At 48.6% G+C, this 14201-nt stretch overlaps 1 protein-coding gene across 3 annotated transcripts in view; it reads left to right on the forward strand.

Annotated features, from left to right (window-relative positions):
- The window catches only part of LOC126164560 (calcium-binding protein E63-1), a 671194-nt gene that overhangs the window by 594914 nt on the left and 62079 nt on the right, over positions 1–14201 (forward strand). The gene's annotated exons all lie outside the window — the stretch shown is intronic.

Below are 14201 nucleotides of genomic sequence, written 5' to 3' on the forward strand. Positions count from 1 at the left end.
ATTTTTAGATTTGTCAAAGGTATTTGACACCATAAATCATGACAAATTGCTACACAAGCTAGGAAATCTTGGCATTAGGGGAACAGCTAATAACTGGCTCAGCTCTTATCTTAAGAACAGGAACAACATGTGGAAATAGATCAGGAAAGAGATAATGTCATTACGAAATATAATTCCAAGCTACTGACTGTTAAATATGGTGTGCCACAAGGATCAGTAATGGGTCCTGTTCTGTTCTTACTCTATGTAAATCTAAACATAAGCAACGACAGCAGTAAAATATTTCAATTTGCTGATGATACAAGCATTCTAATTACAGGAAACTCAGAAGAAACTCTTGTAAAAAATGTTAGAGACGCCACTGACAGGCTAACATGTTAGTTTGATAACAATGACTTAATAATAAACACTGGAAAAACTGTAGCTATGGATATACACACAGCACAAACAAAAAATCTGGTATCACCCAATCTATAGCTATATGGACAGACAATTACCAAAACAGCCTGTACCAAATTTCTTGGACTTCATCTACAGGACAACTATGCAGTCGTACAATCTCACCTACGGTATGGGATTATGTTATGGGGAAATTCTGGAGATGCCATCAAAGCATTAAAAATTTTTTAAAAAATTATAAGAATAATGGAAGGATAGATAATCGCAAATCATGTAGACCATTGTTTCAAAAAAGGATGATCCTGCCTCTTCCTTGTGTATATATATACTGGAAAATGTAATGTATTTAAAGCAAAACTGACACACAAAAGACCACGCATCACTGAAAATCACACAATACACAGCTATGATACAAGAGAAAAATTGGATGTACATGTTCAAAGTGCGAACAAAAAGTTATGAAATAACAGTCCTATCCATCCTAGTATTAAACTATACAATGCCTTACCAGATACCATTAAATACATACGAAACATTGGTCACTTCAAACCAAAATTGAAGTCATTCTTGGTTGATCACTGCTTTTACACAGTAAATGAATATCTACGAAAATAAATTTTTCTAAGTTAACCCAATGTAGTCTCATACAGAAGAACATTTTTATATAACCTCTCTGTACATAGCGTAACAACATTTATTTAATTATTCATCATTAAATGGTATATTAATGTGTATTATTATGTACAAAGGTATATCATATGTAAAATTATTAATATTAACACAAAAATACAAATACCTCTTGCACATTGTGCAGTTTTAGCTGTTGTGGATCAGTAAATCAAATCAAATGAAAATGGATACTGTATCACAGACACAGTCCCTTTGACTGTTCAGAGCTGTCACTAAATCCGCCCTAAGATGTAAACAATCATGCATGAGCAGCTCCTATTAGACGGAGGGGGTCCGACAGCCAATCAGTTCCAGTCATTCCACCAGGAAGGAGGTACACGGCTCGTGCTGTCTGTAGTTCAACCGTGCCTAGGCGGTCAATACCGCAGTTCGATTGCGTCCGCATTGTTACTTTGTGCCAGGAAGGGCTCTCAACAAGGGAAGTGTCAAGGCGTCTCGGAGTGAACCAAAGCCATGTTGTTCGGACATGAAGGAGATACAGAGAGACAGGAAGTGTCTACAGAGAGACAGGAACTGTCTATGACATGCCTCGCTCAGGCCGCCCAAGGGCTACTGCTGCAGTGGATGACGGCTACCTAGGGATTATGGCTCGGAGGAACGCTGACAGCAACGCCACCATGTTGAATAACGCTTTTCGTGCAGCCACAGGACGTCGTGTCACGACTCAAAGTGTGCGCAATAGGCTGCACGATGCGCAACTTCACTCCCGACGTCCATGGCGAGGTCCATCCTTGCAGCCACGACACCATGCAGCGCGGTACAGATGGGCCCAACAACATGCCGAATGGACCGCTCAGGACTGGCATCACGTTCTCTTCACCGATGAGTGTCGCATATGCCTTCAACCGGACACTCGTCGGAGACGTGTTTGGGGGTAACCCGGCCAGGCTGAACGCCTTAGACACACTGTCCAGCGAGTGCAGCAAGGTGGAGGTTGCCTGCTGTTGTGGGGTGGCATTGTGTGGGGCCGACGTGAGAGACCCGCTACTCTCGTACTGTCTGATAAAGAAAGATAGAGAAAAGAGTGGTGTCACCGCCAGACACCACACTTGCTAGGTGGTAGCCTTTAAATCGGCCGCGGTCCGTTAGTATGCGTCGGACCAGCGTGTCGCCACTATCAGTGAGTGCAGACCGAGCGCCACCACACGGCAGGTCTAGAGAGACTTCCTAGCACTCGCCCCAGTTGTACAACCAACTTTGCTGGCGATGGTTCACTGACAAAATACGCTTCCAATTGCCGAGACGATAGTTAGCATAGCCTTCAGCTACGTCATTTGCTACGACCTAGCAAGGCGCCATATTCAGTTACTGTGTCTTCTGAACAGATAATATTGTGGCTCATGTACCGTCAAGAGCGTCGTTCATCATTAATGGATTAAAGCTAAGTATCAAACTAATTACGTCCGCTTTCTGAATTCTAATTCCTTGTCATGTTTCAGACCTCACGTCAGTATAGTCCTTCCCTCCTCACGCCAGCTTACGTGAGCTAAAACGCGTGCATTTCGGCCTCCTCTAGTAACACGGTGTTGGCTCTTCTGCCAACACAACAAAAGGAATGGCTCTGTACGTTCCTGGCTTGCTCGTTGAGTGTGCAACATTTTTGTCGCAACACAGGTAGCTTCTACTTGTCTAGCATCAACATTGGTGCCTTCTCGTAAAGCCGAGGCACCGTCTGAGTTCCGCCTCCGATAAGGGAGTGGGATTTAAGGGTGGCAAGACTGCGAGCGCCATGCATAGCTACGATACATTCAGTGAAAATATGGAAAATGAGGTGCAATATTTATATCCGCGTTTATTCAACTGTGATGTTGGTTTAACAGATACAGCAATCCTATGCCACAGTTACAGAGGAAAGAGCGTTTTCCTCCTACTGGAGGTTTATTTGATACAGAAGGCCACAAAGAAAAAATATGTCCCGTGATAAGGAAAAAGGACCAATAAACGAATAGTACCCACAGTGGAACCCAAACGTACATGTCCTACGTAGGGTGTTTCAAATTCATTCATCTGTTTGCATAAGACTCTTCTAAATGAATGATACCTTCTCTATGAACTGGGAGATATAACTATAGACACAAAAATCATAAACCACAAGGCGACGGTGAGGAATGCGGTACTGTGTGCGGTTGAGACAGTAACATTAGAGAGAAAGGGTGCGGGAGAACTAGAAAAATCAGGGATAAAAAAGTACCGAGGATAATGCTACCTCCTAACAGAGGTTGTAAAACGTAGATGCAAAGAAAAAGGAAAGAAATATACTGGAGTATGAGTACAATATTAGGAGGAATCGGATTGAAAAGTGCAAGACGTGTGATTAGGATGAATGTGGGTAGAATGGCGAAAAGACTATGGAGAACAACAAGGAGGACAAGAGGAACGACAGGAGCCAAGTTCATTATTGAACTGAGGAAGAATTGGTCGGATTTTGGGCTCAAAGTGGAAGGGTGATTCGGAGTACACATCGACCAAAACGCCAGAGATCGACGACAGAGAAAGAAATAGGAAATGAATACAGCGTCATCAGTGGAGCTGGCAAGAGAAGACGGTACTGGAGGTCTCGGAAGAACATCGGCAGAGAAGAAGAGATTGGATGAAGAGGTTCTGAGGGGAGGAGAAAAATGGGGTACCAGTGGTCTTACAGATACTGTAACTCAAGAAGAAGTAACCCGGTCAGGCTGAACGCCTTAGACCGCCTCTCCAGCGAGTGCAGAAAGGTGGAGGTTCCCTGCTGTTTTGGGGTGGCATAATGTGGGGCCGACGTACGCCACTGGTGATCATGGAAGGCGCTGTAATGGCTGTAAGATACGTGAATGCCATCCTCCGACCGATAGTGAAACCATATCGGCAGCATATTGGCGAGTCATTCGTCTTCAAGGTCGAGAATTTGCGCCCCAATCGTTACATTATGTGGATTGCATAGAAATCAGGCGGAATCCCTCAGCATGAAGAAATTGAATGACAGCTCATACCTCACGCTTGGTGGGAGACACTATTGTTCTGTGCACTCAGAGCTGAATAGTGCAACATGATGTGATCGAAGAACATACTGCAGACGCTCCATGACAGGCAGATTGTGTGGGAGTAGTATTGGCCTGCTTGGTAGGGCAGCCCATATGTCATGGCAAGAAACAGTTTCCAGCTCCTGACATATAGGCTGCCTCACATGAGAAGTGTGATGTGTGTGTAGTGTTATCTGTCTGATTTATCGATAGGGAATCCTACATGTTGGGAACAAAAAAATTGTTTTCATGTGCCTGAATTGAAGGCTGCCCTGCGGAACAGGTGTGTTGTGAGAGTGGTATTGGCCTGCTTCATCGACCTATTCTGCAGAGGCTACACATACTGATGAGCTAGGCTGAGTGGGGAGGTGGAAGGAGATAGTGAGGGAGGGGGAAGATAGATGTAGAAGGGGGTTAGGAGGAGATGGATGGAGATGGAGGAGGAGGTGCTGGACTGAGTCATGTTGGAAGAGAAGATGAACAGAGAGAGAGGGAGGACAATATAGAGCATGGGGAGTAGGTTACAAGCAGAGAGGGAGGTGAAGAGGTGTAGTTGTTTGTGGATAGTATTGAAATGCCTCACAGGGGTGCACATGCAGTTGGGCATGCTGAGAAGAGAGAAGTGGGTGAGGAAGTGGATGAAGAGAGGGGTGAGGAGCAGATGCAGGAGGATGAGATGGACAGAGAGAGAAGGGGAAGGAGTAGATGGACAGAGAGAGATGGGGAGGAGGAGTAGATGGACAGAGAGTGAGGGGTAAAGGAGGTGCTCAGGGGGAGGGATCACGAGGGGATGGACACAGAGGGTGAGAGGAGGAGATAGGCAGAGAGGGGAGAGGAGGAAATGAACACGACGTGGGGATGAAGAGATGTGCTGAGAGAGGGTGAGGAGATGGGAGAGAGGGCAAAGAGGATGAAATGAGCAGAGATATGCATGAGGAGGATATGGACAAATGGAGGGAAGGTTATGAAAAGAGATATGGGGGAAGGATGGGATGTTCAGAGACATGAGAGGAAGAGAGGGGCTAAGAGGGTTAAGGAGATGGACCAAGAGAGGGGGAGGAAGATATGTATATGTGTCAAACAAATAATTGGGGAAGTCACAGGGAAAGGGCTAGTTGTATCACGAAATCGACAGACCAATAAATTTCCTTCTTCTACCCAAAGACACACTTTCTTGTAGTGCACCTGACTTTAATACAGTAAAAGTAAAGTCGAATGGCATGAAGGGATGGGAGACCCCGAAAGGCAGGTTCAGCAGCCTAATTAAAAAGATTTTCCTGATCTCTACCCCCAGAGGAACGTTTCCCTCATACAGTATGAGGGCTGTGGGTGCGTGTATATATAACTGTATCTGTTAAATGTAAATGACTGTAATGGTGTGTGTGTGTGTGTGTGTGTGTGTGTGTGTGTGTGTGTGTGTGTGTGTGTTTTATGTAGTATCATGTTTGTGTTGGAGACGAGAGAAGGGACAGGGTGAAACCCAATGCCAGCACGTAGCCTATGCCTTTCAAAGAGCATCAAGGGTCCCAACAAGTTTTAAGTCCCCATCTGATGTATGGGTCACCATCAATGGTGTCACATACCCTCATTTCATGAGACACTCCAGAGAGGCTCCGAATTGGATCAAGGACTCTGGCATAAAGATTGGTGATCAGGGATTTTACGCCACCATTCATGTGTCCCCTTTGCCATAAAGGCAAAGGTAAGATTGTCATTATCTCGCGGCATACTCATCCATCCAAGTAGCTTACTGGTCATGCCCGACAGTGCTTAACTTCGAAGATCTGACGGGGACCAGTAGTATTCGTACCTCTGCACTGCCATTGACTTTCAAAATGTTCAAATGTGTGTGAATTTCTGAGGGACTAAACTGCTGAGGTCAACGGTCCCTACACTTACACATTACTTAAACTAACTTATGCTCAGAACAACGTGCACACAAACACACACACACACACACACGCACACACACACACACACGCACACACACACATGCCCGGGGGGAGGACTCGAACCTCCAAGGGAGGGGCCGCACAGTACGTGACATGGCCACTGACTTCAACGCAGTAAGAAGTCAGGAAACATGCGCAGTGAAGTAAATGTTCCACTAATGATATTGCAAAGGCAATAACAAGGGGACACGTTCTTGGCGTTATTAAAATACAAAGGCAGAACCTTTTTTTCTGACGCAACAACACACGTAAAACGTTCAAATCACATCAGCTATGCCTGCATCTCTTTAAATTCCTGTATGTTTATGACATGAGTGGAATTATCTACAGAGGCGCACTTCCCGTACTAAACAATTCTTACATAAATTTCTGCATGTGACTTCTATCATGGAATACACTGTGTATGTCAACATATCTTGTTTCAAGCAAAAGTTAAGTTTTTTGTTATACAATACATCGTCTGTGAAACTCGTGTGCCCTCCCCCCACCCCCTGTAGCTGAGTGGTCGGCGCAGTTGACTGGTTGACTGCCGTGCGGAGGACCCCGGTTCACTTCCCCGCGTTCACCTCCCTGCGTTCACTTCTCGGTACAGCCAGTGATTTACACTTCGTGAGAGGACTGGAACGCGGTAGACTTAACTTTGTGATGCCAACTGAGGAGTTGCTTGAATGAGAAATAGCGCCTGCAAGGTCAAGAAAACCCACAACGATCGGGAGACGCGTGTGCTGGCCGCATGCCCATCCATATTGCATCTCGCTGACGGCTCGGATGAAGATGGCACGGCGGTCGGTTGTTCCCGATCGGCAGCCTGTGGCCAGAACGGCGGAGCCACGGCTCTTGTGACTCTGCTGGTCGTAATTATCTGATCCGTGGTGTTGTTTCATCAGCATAATCTTTAGATTCGTCAACTTTCAATAATCGATTATACAACAATGCAGAGTTTGATAGATAAATCAATTTGTGGGTGGCAGAACAACCCATATCCTAATATTACGCTCCTGGAAATTGAAATAAGAACACCGTGAATTCATTGTCCCAGGAAGGGGAAACTTTATTGACACATTCCTGGGGTCCGATACATCACATGATCACACTGACAGAACCACAGGCACATAGACACAGGCAACAGACCATGCACAATGTCGGCACTAGTACAGTGTATATCCACCTTTCGCAGCAATGCAGGCTGCTATTCTCCCATGGAGACGATCGTAGAGATGCTGGGTGTAGTCCTGTGGAACGGCTTGCCATGCCATTTCCACCTGGCGCCTCAGTTGGACCAGCGTTCGTGCTGGACGTGCAGACCGCGTGAGACGACGCTTCATCCAGTCCGAAACATGCTCAATGGGGGACAGATCCGGAGATCTTGCTGGCCAGGGTAGTTGACTTACACCTTCTAGAGCACGTTGGGTGGCACGGGATACATGCGGACGTGCATTGTCCTGTTGGAACAGCAAGTTCCCTTGCCGGTCTAGGAATGGTAGAACGATGGGTTCGATGACGGTTTGGATGTACCGTGCACTATTCAGTGTCCCCTCGACGATCACCAGTGGTGTACGGCCAGTGTAGGAGATCGCTCCCCACACAATGATGCCGGGTGTTGGCCCTGTGTGCCTCGGTCGTATGCAGTCCTGATTGTGGCGCTCACCTGCACGGCGCCAAACACGCATACGACCATCATTGGCACCAAGGCAGAAGCGACTCTCATCGCTGAAGACGACACGTCTCCATTCGTCCCTCCATTCACGCCTGTCGCGACACCACTGGAGGCGGGCTGCACGATGTTGGGGCGTGAGCGGAAGACGGCCGAACGGTGTGCGGGACCGTAGCCCAGCTTCATGGAGACGGTTGCGAATGGTCCTCGCCGATACCCCAGGAGCAACAGTGTCCCGAATTTGCTGGGAAGTGGCGGTGCGGTCCCCTACGGCACTGCGTAGGATCCTACGGTCTTGGCGTGCATCCGTGCGTCGCTGCGGTCCGGTCCCAGGTCGACGGGCACGTGCACCTTCCGCCGACCACTGGCGACAACATCGATGTACTGTGGAGACCTCACGCCCCACGTGTTGAGCAATTCGGCGGTACGTCCACCCGGCCTCCCGCATGCCCACTATACGCCCTCGCTCAAAGTCCGTCAACTGCACATACGGTTCACGTCCACGCTGTCGCGGCATGCTACCAGTGTTAAAGACTGCGATGGAGCTCCGTATGCCACGGCAAACTGGCTGACACTGACGGCGGCGGTGCACAAATGCTGCGCAGCTAGCGCCATTCGACAGCCAACACCGCGGTTCCTGGTGTGTCCGCTGTGCCGTGCGTGTGATCATTGCTTGTACAGCCCTCTCGCAGCGTCCGGAGCAAGTATGGTGGGTCTGACACACCGGTGTCAATGTGTTCTTTTTTCCATTTCCAGGAGTGTAGATTTTAGCCGTTTGAGCTATAGTACTTCCATTGTAAGTACGGTAATTTGTGCTCCTTTTTACATATTAACACTTATTTTTACATAGAGTCTTACTTTTTATTTCTTTTTTATCACACGCACCTTTCCTGCATGTAGCGAAGAAAGCGATGACAGATTACGTATTCCTATCATTTATCGAATGTTTCCACCCTAGGCATAAGTGAAATGACGAAACAACGCTCCTCTCGGTGCACAAAAAAAGCGAATATGCTCCTGTTTAAAAGACTCTGACAGAAGCGAGGTAGCAGCTTCCTCATTCTCCCTTCCTCGTCACGATAAAACATATTCGCTCTCTTTTTGACATGCAAATCACATGTCATTCCCACGAGCTCCCCTAACTATAACTCGCTCACACCCGCCAGTACACCGCTGGAAGTCGCTCACACCCGTCTGCTGCCTCTCAGTCGCAGTCTCCACCGTTCAGTCCTGCTACCGCTGCCCCCTGCTGTCTCCCTCTTGCTCTCTCTTACTGCTGTGTCACTGTCTCATTCATTCGTTTCCACTGCTGCTCTCTTCTCGCTGACGCTATCTCTCTCTTCCTCGTTCTCATTGTCATAGAGTCTGTCTCTCGTAGTCACCGGCTCTCACCCACTTCCATTCTCTCCTTTATTCTTCTCTCACTGGCACTATCTCCTACACTCTTTTCCTACCAGTGCTCTGTTAGTGTAAACTGTGTTCCACTGGCGCTGGGTCCCTCTCTTTCTCTCACTGCCATTATGGACCACAACTACTGTCTACCATCTTCCAGTATTTATTACTTTTCCGTCCCTTTCCCACTGGTACTGTCTCCTTCTCACTCAGCATAAAAAACCGCTAATATGTTCTCATGCCAAAATTTTTGGCATCTTTTTTTAAGGTGCGTAGTAAGGTATAATGAGTCAGCGTGTATCCCACATTTCACTCAGTCTGCTAATAAACAGGAGAATATTGTCGTTTATGTGCTCCGATACGAACATTTTTCCGCCTCTTCCCTTCTTTTCTCTCCAAAGAGGAGCATACCGCTCGTGTGAAGATAACTTTATGGCTTGGTAAAAATTTTGATAATTTATTTACGTAAAATCTAAATAACGCAAAACTGTGATTCTTGAGTTTCTCCCGGCGTATTTGATAATCAAAATATCCACGGGTGTACTGCCGGTCTACAGTGTCCAACGGGCACAATATTTCGGCGATCATATATGTCGCCATCATCAGGTGAACTGACGGACTGAGCTCCTGTGAGCGTGCCGGCACGGAGATCCGTACGATATGGCTGCTCAGATGGAACTGGGTTCGGTCGCGGCGGCGGCTGATTTAAATACCCTCCGCTCGCGGCGCGCTCCCTCCGCTGTCCGCGCCCCGCGCCCCGCGCCACGGTCGCGCGGTGGAACAGATTGCGACGCCGTCTGAGATGACGTCGGTGTGATGGCTCTGTCCGCCGTGGCTGACAAAGGCAATGCTACAGTTGTTGTCTCCCATAACGACTACACTTATAAGATGCAGAGCCTGCTAAATGACGATTCCTACCGGAAGATCAGCGTTGACTTTACAAAGAAGGTGGAGAACAATACGAGGTCGCTTCTCAAGGACGCAGATTTACCGGAGGGTGACGCCAAGAAATTGTTACCCCAAGGTCCGGTACCGCCTAGACTATATGGACTCCCGAAGGTTCACAAAGAGGGGGTACCATTACGCCCCATTGTCAGCAACGTCAGGGCACCTACATATTTGTTGGCCAAATATCTGACGGGAATATTAAGTCCTTATGTGGGTAAATGCCCTCATCACATCCGTAATTCCGTGGATTTTGTTAAACGCCTTGATAGCTTCAGGTTGGATGAGTCAGATATCATGGTGAGTTTTGACGTCGTTTCCTTGTTTACGAGGGTACCCCTGCGAGAGTCACTAGAATTGATTAGTCAGAAGTTTGACGAGAAGACCACTGAACTTTTTAGGCATGTCTTGACTTCCACGTATTTTCTTTTTAATGGAGAATACTACGAACGAACGGAGGGAGTCGCCATGGGTAGCCCACTCTCACCGGTGGTAGCGAATTTGTACATGGAGAACTTCGAGGAGGAAGCCCTGTCGTCATCCGAATGGAAACCTACTTGCTTTTTCCGTTACGTGGACGACACGTTCGTCATCTGGCCACATGGTATTGATAAACTCCTTGACTTCCTTACACATCTGAACTCCATACACCCCCAACATCAAATTCACTATGGAGACTGAAACGGAGGGTAAATTACCATTCCTTGATCAAGAGAGGGGCTGACGGCACCCTAGGTTGTTGGGTGTATCGGAAGACAACGCACACTGATCTGTATTTGCACGCAGACAGCTGCCACCACCCTTCACAGAGGAATGGGGTACTTAAAACTCCAGTACATAGGGCGCGCACTATCTCTGACGCAGAGAGTCTACCCCAGGAATTGGAACATCTGAGAACTGTATTTCGAAAAAATGGGTACTCAGAGTGGCAGATTCAACGTGCTCTCCGCCCAACCACTACAGCACAACCTGCGGAGATGGATGAAATCACGAGGGGGGAGGTAGGCACTGCGTTTATTCCATATACAGGCGCACTCTCGGGGAAAATCGCCCGCATTTTGAAGAAACACCGGGTCGGAACTGTGTTTTGTTCTCCGAATAAAACTCGTGCACTGGTGGGGAGCGCCAAAGATGACCTCGGTTTGAGGAAGGCCGGCGTGTACCAGATTCCGTGTCAATGTGGCGAGTCGTATATTGGTCAGACGATGCGTACCGTCGAGGATCGATGCCGTGAACACCAGAGGCACACTCGACTGATGTATCCGAGCAAGTCGGCGGTCGCTGGACATTGTCTGTCGGAAAATCACGCTATGGAGTATGAACGCACGAGGATTCTGGTACAGACGTCGAGATACTGGGACAGCGTTGTTAGAGAGGCCATCGAAATTCGCACCAATGACGACCTCATAAACCGTGACTGTAGCTATAATCTTAGCAAGGCTTGGGAACCAGCGATTGGGTTAATAAAGAGTAAATCGAGCAAACGTATAGTTGTGACGACCACGGCGGACAGAGCCATCACTCCGACGTCGTCTCAGGCGCCGTCGCAATCTGTTCCACCGCGCGACCGTGGCGCGGGACGCGGACAGCGGAGGGAGTGTGCCGCGGGCGGAGGGTATTTAAATCGGCCGCCGCCGTGACCGAACCCCATTCCGCCGCGGCATTCCGGCATTCTCGCTCGCCGCGCCAACATGTGTGGACGCCAGAAGGGAAGACGAGGAGAACAAGTCGCCGCAATCGTTAGCCTCCTGGGCCAAGCGCTTGGACTGGACAGCAAGCAGAAGAGGAAGAAACTTGTACAGTGCTTCCGCTGTCAGAAGTTGGGGCACTTCGCTGTGGATTGCACAGGAGTACTGCAAAGCGGCACCTCACTCGCGACTGTACGAAGCCCAGGGAAGCCGCTGCTACATGTTGTAATTGCGGCGGTTCCCACGCCGCCAACCACCGTGGCTGCAGTTATCTCAAGAGCCGTGGCCGCGGGAGGGAGCGGAACACACACCGACGGCGAACCACTGCGCAAGAAAAGGTGACAAGGAATCGAGAAGCGGCAAATTCTCTGCCCGCGCATCACGCCACTGGCACTTCTGCCGGTGCTGGCGCGAGTGGAGGGCTGTGCTGCTGCAATCCCAACAGCATTCACAAGATCGACGATGCTGTCGCCAACGCAGTTGCTGCTCTCAAATCTGCCACGGCAGGTGAGAGGGCCGCACTTCGGGCCGAGGTGGACGAGGTACGCCTCCAGCTCGCGCAGCTCCGCGAGTTGCTGGCCTGTAAGTCTCACAAGGGGCGAGAAGTTACGACTGCCACCGTCGCCACCCAGACGGACGCGCTCCCGGCTCCTGCGGTAACGCAGGGCGCTGTGGGGGTGCCCACGGAGGTGGAAAATGTGACGTCTGCCCCCTCCTCGAAGGAGAAGGGCCAGCGGAAACAAGATTCCGAACCAGCTCCACCAGCAATACGAGATGACGTGACCGAGGGCATCGAAACGCCCGCCCGCCCTTCCGAGGACAAGGCGGGACTGCCGCTGCTGGGAGATGAAGTCACAACTGCTGCGCCCATCCGAGAACAGGACACAGAAGAGGCAGTCCACACGCCGCCAGCAGACACAGAGATCACTGCGCCAGAACTGCTGAAGATGGTTGCAATATCATTGCGCGGCAAGACGTTCGCGCATCACAATACCCCGTACCCTTTTACCGCCTCCAGTGTTCCTAAACCAGCCCTACCCCATAAGCCTTATGATTTCGGTTGGGCAATTGCAAATCTGACCGCCGTCATTCCTAAGAGGGACTTGGACCTTATAAACCGCTTCCCTATTTTTACCGATCATGACTGGCAGCGTATAATCGCTGCTATTCCGAGAGTTAAGCAGAAGAAGAACAAACATTCCTCTTCCTTTCACCGGTAGTTTCCTAGCACCAATTGTATTTTATCTTGTCGAGCTCAGACAAGTTTTAGTAAACCCTTTTTAATCCCAGCAAATTTTACCTTTATGCTTGTGGAGTAAATGTCAACAGACAACAGACTCCGATATTATAGACCACCTCAGGGGAGGTTGTCCATACTAGAGAGCTGCAAGCGACCGAACCCAGTCCACTCTGAACAGCCGTAGCGTACGGATCTCCGTGCCGGCACGTTCACAGGAGCTCAGTCCCTCAGTTGACCTGATGATGGCGACATGTATGATCACACTGTAGACCAGCAGTACACCCGTGGATATTTTGAACGCAAAACTGATTTTACGGTACATCTCAGACCGGATTTTACGTGCACAAAAATTTTGTATGTGCTTCAGTGCTACAACGTTGGATTCCCAGAACGCTTGTGATAATAACGGGCACGCTTTACACCATATTTCTCCGAGCTACGTCACTTTATAAACTATATTTCCTTCTCACACCGTATTTTACGTGTATCCTCTACGTGTACAAGTAGAGTAACTTTGAACCTCTCCATCTCCGGAACGGATAAAGATATCAGTAAAATTTTTGAGGTTTTGCGAGATCGGGATCTTAGAAATATATCGTAAAAAATTCAGCCATTTCCAGTGCATAGTCGTCTAGGAATCCGTGGCGCTAGTTTTTTAGTTTTCTAAGGAACAGGCATGGACTAATGGTGCCTCCGTAAGCACCTTAAAGCATGCCGTAGACGGCACCAGTTGCAAAAAGAACGAACCAATTTATCGCATTTGCCTAAGGAGGAGGAAGTGTGGGATATTCCTCCCTTGACCCTACACTGTAGGATAGTGACACGAGGCGTTCCTTCTGCTGGATATACAAACGGTTCCTAGCCCAAGGGCTGTCCACAGCACTTTTCCGTACCTTCCTATTACCAGCGTAACCCGAGTTATGAGCCCCGGAAGAATCCTGTTTTTATGCGCGGCGTTTTGGAACATATTCGGTGGAAGGTTGTAGCAGGAAAGAAAATTTCACACCGAGATTCTTTGAAGGAATCCTAAGGAAATATAACTCATCCACGAAGGAGAACCGTCGTTGAACCGACTCTTGAATACTGCTCGTCAGTATGTGATCCTTGAGTGGTAGGGTAGATAGACAAGACAGGAAGAGTGGTGCATATCGACACAGATTCATATAAACGGTCAGCCAGTCACTCGCTCCCTGTTGTAGGTCGCCTATCTAATGGCTTTCAGGGGCAATAAAAACTTCAGTA

Source organism: Schistocerca cancellata, chromosome 1 (genome assembly GCF_023864275.1).
Source record: "Schistocerca cancellata isolate TAMUIC-IGC-003103 chromosome 1, iqSchCanc2.1, whole genome shotgun sequence".
In the NCBI taxonomy this organism is placed as follows: domain Eukaryota; kingdom Metazoa; phylum Arthropoda; class Insecta; order Orthoptera; family Acrididae; genus Schistocerca; species Schistocerca cancellata.